We start from the raw sequence: 9690 nt of genomic DNA on the forward strand, positions 1-9690 counted from the left end.
ACAGAGTGTGCTGGGTGCTTTTAAATGGCACTGCACGGGCACTTTTACATGGCACTACACAGGCACTTTTACATGGCACCGCACAGATGCTTTTACATGATACTGCATGGGCACTGTCATGTGGCACCACACAGGTGCTTTTACATGGCACCACCACTAGTGCTTTGCACCACCAGCAGGATCAGTTTTAACACTTTACCTGCAGGGTATTGATCTTCTTGAGTACAGCCAGGTGTCAGGTATCTCAGTCCTTTGTCATCTCTCCTGAAAGGTTCAGCTTCCTGAGGTCATTCTTCAGTATTTCATCCTATGTCTTCCTGGGTCTCCCACTTCTCTGCGTTCCATCCATTTGAGAGATCACCATTTCGTTATGGAGATGTCAGCATCCATCCACATCACATGACCAAATCAGTGCAGTCTTTTCTTTTGCACACAACAACCAATTCCTCTTATGCCTAACTTGTCTCTCACAACACTGGCACTCTGTCGAACATGTACACTTACATTACATATCCAGCAGAGCATACTAGCCTCATTCTTTTCTAACCTTCATATGTCCTCTGCATTCAGAGCCCATCATGTTCTTTACACAGTTGGTGATGTCCTGTACCCATATATGCATATATATATATATATATATATATATATAAACAATTGCAGCGTGGAAGGTGTTTATAAGCCATTTAAAATAACACACAATTCTGTGCTACAGAATTTTGTCACTGAACAGGTTGCGGTCTCAAAGCGACGAAAATATTTTGACAAATTAAATTTTAACATTAAAGTCAATCTAACGGTTTTTGTGTGTTATTTTAAATGGCTTATAAACACCTTCGACGCTGCAATTGTTTTCGTTCCAGCACACGATCTCAGATCAGGACACTTGCTATGCAAGTACATCTCCATAATGTAAAATACACCATTTTGAGCGTGGCTGTTGCCAGTACCGCATGACTGGCCTTCGTGCTAGTGGCACGTAAAAGCACCCACTACACTCTCTGAGTGGTTGGCGTTAGGAAGGGCATCCAGCTGTAGAAACTCTGCCAAATCGGATTGGAGCCTGGTGTAGCCACCTGGTCCACCAGTCCTCAGTCAAATCGTCCAACCCATGGAAAGCGGATGTTAAACGATGATGATGATATAATATATATATATATATATATATATGTATGTACATATGTATATATTATTTATATTATTATTTAATTGAATGTCACGCATCCATTTCCAAGTAAGTTTATCTTGACCTTTTTGTTGCAACTCTATGCTATACTGTTTTCTCTCCCATCCTTCTCTAATTCCTTTTCTCCCCTTCACCATTTTCTATCTGTCTTTCTCTATCTCTCTCCCCCTCTTTCTCTTTTTCTCTCTCTTGCTCATATGTGACCATCGTCCATCTTCCTTTTCTTCATGTGACCATCTTTCTTTTCTTCACGTGACCATCTTTCTTTTCCTGCGCAACGTTCTAAGGAATGGATGTCTTTTATATCTCTCTCTTCTATCTTTTCTCTTTTCAAAGAAAATATTTCTCCCAGCATTCACTATTTTCCTCTAGTCCTGGTCTAACGACCCTCCATAAATCCAAAATTTTATTTTGGAATTTATTGGAGCAACTGTCTTCAAAGACTCATATTGTCGTTGAATGCTCGAAATGAGGAGTAGATAGACAGCCGACAACTGATGAAGGGTCGTTCTTTGAGTTACTTATCCTGTTTTCCATTTTTACTCTCATTGTTTGCGTATTTAACTCGTCTATTTTCATACTTTGTGTTGTTTACACAGTTGGTGACATCCTGTACCCATATATATATATATATATATATATATATATATATATATATATAGGTTACAGTAAAATTACACTTCCAGAGATTAACACCAAATTAACTCAAGAGTATAAAGTAATAGGATAAAGTTTACTTATGTAAGTGTGCTCCTATCCCACCCCAACTTTATTTCCTCAAAACTTTCAGAAAAATGGTTATTTATAATGAAATTTTCTACAAAATACTTTTAAAAAAAAATTGGTGGTTGAAGGCCATATAGCTCCTCAAACTGTGGAGGTAGAATTCCATTATGGTCAGTTGGTAAACAAATAATAAGCAATCCAGGTTAGTAAGGATGGGTTTTCTCCCTTGAACCAGTTCAGTTGGCAGTGCATATGGGCTAAATGGCTTCTAGCTCATAAGGACTTTTCAGGTTTAATTGATGAATGGGGAATCCCATGCTTGCAGCAGGTACCACTTGAAATGAATGCAGAGACTATAAATCTCATGTTGAAAATTTAATAATTTTAGTTCTAGGGAGTCTTGGAGGATCCTTGCTCACTCTGCTATGCAAAGCTTACAGCATCTGCTCCCATTGATATAGGATCTTGACCACTCAATGATTCTCCACTTGATATCATATGGGGTCCCTTCGTCTTTAAGGTACCACACGTGGCTTGCCAGGGACATGACGAATCATCTTTCCAGAATACTGAAAGAGGACCTGTGGTTGTACTGGTGCTGCCTTAATGCAGTTCCAGCTGGCTCAGTATGTCATTCATACTTGTTTAACAAGACATGATAGATTACAGAATCTGGGTTACCAATTCAATATTTCAAAAAACACAATTTCGATAGCTAAAAACCACTTGGTTGTTGTTGGCACTCCGTCGCTTACGACGTCGAGGATTCCAGTTGATCCAATCAGCGGAACAGCCTGCTTGTGAAATTAACATGCAAGTGGTTGAGCACTCCACAGACACGTGTACCCTTAACGTAGTTCTTGGGGATATTCAGCATGACACAGTGTGACAAAGCTGACCCTTTGAATTACAGGCACAACAGAAACAGGAAGTGCGAGAGAAAGTTGTGGTGGAAGAGTACAGCAGGGTTCGCCACCATCCCCTGCCGGAGTCGCGTGGAGCTTTAGGTGTTTTCGCTCAATAAACACTCACAACACCCGGTCGGGGAATCGAAACCGCGAGTCTGCTGCCCTAACCACTGGGCCATTGTGCCTCCACTCAAAAAAAAAAAAAAAAACACAAAATAAAATTGAAATGTACTAAAACAAAACACCTGAGCAGAAAATCACATAAATAGGTGTAAATTTTTTAAAAAATTTAATTGTAATTGAAATGAAATTAACATAATTACATTTATTTTTACTGTATGCTTTTGAAGATTTCTTGATCAATTTCTTTTGATGTAGAAGAGGCAGTTTCACTTGATTTACAAGCATCCATGGATCTAATTTTCTTTAATAGTTCACTAGATATGGTCATTTTAAAATTTTATTTACTTATTTATTTTTTATTGCCAAATAAACATATGCACTATATATTCATTCTTCATTTCAGATTTATTTTATTATTCAAAAGGGACTAAACAGGACAGGAAGAAACACATGGGATGAGAAGTCACTGAAGAGGTCACAGGAAGTGTGATGAAATATTTCCAGACATAGGACAAAATAAGAATAATAATAAAATAAATCTGAAACAAAGAACGAATATATAGTGTATGTGTTTATTTGGCCAAACTTTTTTTTAAAAACTGACCGTTCCAAAATATAACAATATCTCTTTCAACACACGATTTCACATCAGAAATCTTGCAAAACAAATACATAAGCGTAATTTACCACTTTGTTTAAGTCTATACTTGATGTTCAAAATTTCTCTTAGTGCTTCTATGCTTAGACAGTTTACACTCATTTGATTTCAAAAAATTCATGTATTTAAATACTCTAGCTGCATCAGCATTTGCATTGGTAAAATGTGAGGTATTAAAGATAAATGTTCATATAGATTTTCTCAGCTGAATCCCTATACAGTGATACATCAGTCCAGAAAGGAAATGTGTCTGAAACCTGTGTCCATCATAAATTAAAAAATATTTTTCATTGAAAATCAATTTTTGTCAGAATCTCTGAATCTTCATTAAAATGCTTTGCAAGGCCTATAATTCCAGGTTTTATCGGTTTAAGATATTCCATTACACTAAAATAACTCATTGACTAAAAGACGAAAATTACCTGGGCGATACTGTTTAATTTGCTCCAAAGCTCCTACAATAAATTTTATGCATCAGCCTCTCACCTCATTTTCTTCCTACTCAGTAAATTTAACACTAGATTTCCATCTAAAATTGACAAACAAGATATAGCTTCGTATCTAAATAATCCTGCACTGACATTTTCATTTAGCTTCTTTTCTGGCATTATAATTGCTGAAAGGGTGAATCAATGAGATGTAGAAGACCATTCAATAATTTTTAGTTGGATCATGTGTTTCTACTTCCAATTTTTTGCTAACTCTTTAAACTTCAGGAGCGATTTGCTTTAAAAAGTAGAATAGTTTTTTGTTTTTTTCTTGTCACAAAATTTTTTGCTTGAATTCTGGACAGAAAATTCCAAACTGAATTCTGGTTTTGCTTTTATGTAACTTTAACAGTGAATTATGATTATAAAAAAAAAAGTGGGGACACTAAAATAACACAGGTGTGTAACTCGATGGATTTTCATGCTGCAAATAGTAAAATGACACTAAATTTAATCCAAAAAACACTGAGTTGACAACCTTGTACAATAACTGGCAAGAGCAAATGTATAGATGAACATAACTGTTACAAATATGTGTGATTCTTTTACATGTACACACACACACACACATGCATGCACACATACACAAGCCGAAATGCTTGGCATTGCCTGGACCAAAGCCCAGTGAACTGATGTTAATGTTGCAACATGATGTATTTAGATTACGGTGAAGTTTCGCAGGCTATCAGACCCGCATAACTTTTTTTTTGTTTTTGTTTTATTAGAATGTTTCTTTGATTTCTATTTTGAATGTGAGATTATGATTCTGCAATTAGATAAACAAAGAAAGAAAGAAAGAAAGAAAGAAAGAAAGAAAGAAAGAAAGAAAGAAAGAAAGAAAGAAAGAAAGAAAGAAAGAAAGAAAGAAAGAAAGAAAGAAGGAAAGAAAGAAAGGAAGGAAGGAAGGAAGGAAGGAAGGAAAGAAAGAAAGAAAGAAAGAAAGAAAGAAAGGAAGGAAGGAAGGAAGGAAAGAAAGAAAGAAAGAAAGAAAGAAAGAAAGAAAGAAAGAAAGAAAGAAAGAAAGAAAGGAAGGAAGGAGGGAAGAAAGAAAGAAAGAAAGAAAGAAAGAAAGAATCTTGCAAATGGAACATTTTGAATTGGATATGGATGACAATTTTGCTTCCATTGTCACTGGTGTTGAAGAAGGTCATTTGATCTTTGATAATCTGAAAAAACCAATAGCATACACCTTAACATCGAACATTCTTAAAATCAGTCCTTTCTTACTCTTTATTCTCCTTGACATTCCTCTACCTCTTGGAACAATTACCATCTTATGTATTGATTTGGGCACTGATATGGTGCCAGCTATTTCTCCAGCCTTGAAGAAAGCTGATATTGGTGTTGTATGGGGAATCTGTACACCTCTGTGATTGGCCAAGTGAACTATACTAATTAGTATAAATGAGCATGCGCAGAACAGTCTGAGAAGAGTGTCATAGTGTACAAGTCGTAGGAATTACTGAATTTGGATATTGTGGGGTGCTTGTTGAAGATACACAGTTAGTTAGAGAGTAATAAGAGAACATCAGGAATGTTTGATATTATAACAGTTCAGATATAACAGTGATGATGAGAAGTCATATGTCATATCATAGATGGACAATGACCAGACCTGTCAAGGACAGACGCAATTAAAGATATGTCTCCTCTGACTAACATAACAACCTTACAAGCTTTCTAGGTCTTGCAAATTATTATCAAATGTATATTCCAAGAATGCATGAGCTAAGAGCATCTTTAAACAAACTGCTGAAAAAAGATGTGAAATGATGTTGAACTGATGAATGCCAAAAAAGCATTCAAAGAGATTAAAAAGATGTTAATGTCAGGACTATCTCTAGCACATTTTGATCTGATAATAAAAATAGTTACTTGTAGCATCAGATGCTAGCGAGTCTGGGATTGGAGAAGTAATCTTACATAAATTGGAAAATGGCAACATAAAACCAATCACACTTGCATCACATGCATTACTATTGGCGGAAAAAATTAGTCAGATAAAGAAAGAGGCACTAGCCATTATCTTTGCAGTGAAGAAATTTCATAAATTCTTGCATGGCAGAAAGTTTATCTTACAGACAGACCACTGTCCATTATTAACAATATATGGATCAAAAAAGGTGTCCCCACACATATAGCCAATCAATTACAGCTCTGAGGGACTACCTTATTAAATTATGATTTCAAAATGGAATTTTTGCCTTTGAAGAAATTGGGACATGCAGATGGGCTGTCAAGATTGATTCCGAAGGATAAGGAACCACAAGAAGATACGGTAATAGCAGCATTAAAATCAGAAATTGAATTCAAAAATATTCTCTGTAATGTAGTATGAGAACTACCTGTCACCTTGGAAGAGATAAAAAGTAAAGCAGAAAAAGATGCACTTATTAACAAAATGGAAAAAATAATAATGAATGAGACAAATACAAAAAATTATGTTGCTGAGTGTAACACAGGTTCAAAACACTATTTGATGTGTGACAATGTGTTGATGTACACTCAGAGGGTTGTGATTCCTGATGCTAAAAGAATTTCATGCTGGACATCCTGGAATTGCAAGGATGAAGTTCCTCATGAAGAGTTATATCTACTGGCCTAGTATGGATAAAAATATCGAGAAACTGGTGAAAGCATGCAAAGGATGCACCCTGACAGCTAAGGCACTTCCAGTAAATATTCAACCATAGCCAAAGACAGTTGGTCTAGACTACACATAGATTTTACTGGACTACTATATTATCTGGTAGTGGTAGATAGCTACACAAAATGGCCTAAAATTTGTAAGTGCAGAAAACCAAGTAGGAAAATAACTATTAAATTTTTGGATGAAATATTTGCACGTTTTGGCTTGCTGGACACTATAGTGTTGGATAATGGCATTCAATTTACAGCAAAAGAGTTCAAAGATTTTTGTAAGACGCATCAAATGGAACATGTCATTACCCTGCTATATCATCTTGTGGAGAGGTTCGTAGATATGTTTAAAAGAGAGTTGAGGAAAATCAGAAATGAATCATTAGTGGATAATACACTGACAAAATTTTTACTTGTCTATAGAATAACGTCAAACCCAAACACAGAGTCAGGTATGTCACCCGCTAAATTAATATTTGCCAGAAAGGTATGAACAGTATTTGATAAATTGCTACCAGGAAGGAAACAACAAATACAGATGAATACTGTTAATAATACAAACTATTTCAATATAGGTGACACAGTATTTTTTAAAATGTACAAATATGGAAAATAAAGTTGGGAACAAGGACGAATAACCAAACGTTTTGGTAGAGTAATATATATGATGAAAGGGCAGGCATGTGGGCATAAGGGACATTTAAATCAAATAAAAGAGATACACAGAAGGTTGAAAAGGGCAGGAAGAGACTATGGAAATACTTTATGACATATTTGATATTCTGGTGCCAAAGGAAAGGGTTGAACCAGTGCGCAAGTCAACTAGAAAGAGAAAGCGGACAAAGACGTTAGAGATTGATTCTAAACAAAAAACATATGCCAATTTCTCTTCAAGGAAGTAATAAAAAATATAAATAAATAAAGGGAAAGCCAATCTCAAAGGAGAAAAATGTTGTATGGGGAATCTGTACGTCCTGTGATTGGTTAAGTGAACTATGCTGAACTGTATGAACTATGCTAGTTAGTATAAATGAGCATGTGCAAAACAGTCTGGGAAGAGTGTTATATGCACAGTCATAGTGTACAGATTGTAGGAATTATTGAATAGGGATATCATGGAGTGTTTGTTGAAGATACACAGTTGAAGAGTAATAAGAAAACATCAGGAACGTTTGATGTTATAACAGTTCAGATATAACAGTGATGATGAGAAGTCATATGTCATATCAAACTCAAAATCCGAATACTAGTTTTAAACCCTAACCCTAGATTCTTGATCCAAAACTCTAAAGCTTAACTTTACCCTAAAGTACTAAACCATCATACATGACTCTAAATACTTGTCTTATTTTATCTTTATTTTTATAATCATTTTCTCCTCTGTCTAAAACAGAATTCTGAAAAAATTTCCAAGAACACAACTTAAAAATGAAAATGTTAAGGACAGTCGCATCTTTCCCAAAGAAGAGAAGAGAGAATGGAAACGAAATTTTAAAAAAAAGTTATTTGCTAAGTATCGCTATTTTTTATGTTAAAATCTAGGAATAAAAAAAAATTAAACACACACATGCACGCATGCACAATATATATATATATATATATATATATATATATATACCAGAGTAAGTGCATAAATGTGAAACAAGGTGGCAAAAAATAGTACTCGAATAGCAGAGGTAGAGTAATATGCTTTATCATTAAAGATGCAAAAACATCACAAAAATATCACAAAAAACTGCTACTCAGAGTTTCATGTTCCTGTTTATTGGTTATGTTTAAAATTAAAGTTTAGATAGAAGACTTTAAAATGTAGTATCCAAACTTTGTTTTGGGTATGTCCCTAGTAGTGTGTCTTGAGAACACATTCACTACATTTGGCTACCAGACGTCATCTGTGGTACTGCGCTTAGTCACAGGATCTACATAAGGAATTCTTCGATTCATGTTTAGTATCTTTTCAATAATTAAGAGGGACTGAGAGAAAATGAAAAACAAAAATGGAGAGAGAAAATTATGTGAAGGGATTAACGGTTCAACATAACGATATATGCTGTGAAATGTATTTCACACTCCCATAGGTATGGACGATTATTCAATAGATATAACTTAAGTGTCTCATTCAGCTGTGTGCCTAGTGTAAAAAAAGATCTTAATAAATGCCCTTAAACCTTGCACAAAGGTAGGATGCAGGAGTAGGGTTAACAGTGTGCGCCCAGTATGTGGTCGATGCAACTCTGAGGGTGTGGTCAATGAACCAGAGGTGGTGTCCCATAGTAGCAGCAACAACAGCAGCAGTAATAACAATATATGGACACATATACAAGGAAATATATTGGAGCAACAGTGGACCCATTTAAGACCAGATTAAATAACCACAGGTCCTCTTTTAAGATCCTAGAGAGACACAATATGATATTAGCCAGTTAAAAGATGGGAAAGTGACCTACAGAATTATCGAGAAACTCCTGGCTAATATCATATTGTGTCTCTCTAGGATCTTAAAAGAGGACCTGTGGTTATTTAATCTGGTCTTAAATGGGTCCTCTGTTGCTCCAATATATTTCCTTGTATATGTGTCCATATATTGTTATTACTGCTGCTGTTGTTGCTGCTACTACGGGACACCACCTCTGGTTCATTGACCACAGCCTCAGACTATATCAGGCCATACCTCAATGGAAGCGGACAGTGCAAACTTTGCTTGACAGAGGGGACAACGATCCTAAGAGACTTGCACAGCCTGGGTGCCTTCTTGAATTCAAAAAGTAAAATTTTTAGTCGTCCTCATTTGCAAACTAGTGAACGAAAAGATGTACATAAACTGATCCATTTTGGACACAGCTGGAAATGTTAAAGGGGAGGTAACTCTGTCCCTCCAAGAATGAGTAATTTCGTTTTAGAGGATTTTTCCCCAGTAAACTGACTGTGACTATATTTTTACCACCATTGCTAAAAAGATTTGTT

Source organism: Octopus bimaculoides, chromosome 1 (assembly GCF_046866305.1).
Source record: "Octopus bimaculoides isolate indiv1 chromosome 1, ASM4686630v1, whole genome shotgun sequence".
In the NCBI taxonomy this organism is placed as follows: Eukaryota; Metazoa; Mollusca; class Cephalopoda; order Octopoda; family Octopodidae; genus Octopus; species Octopus bimaculoides.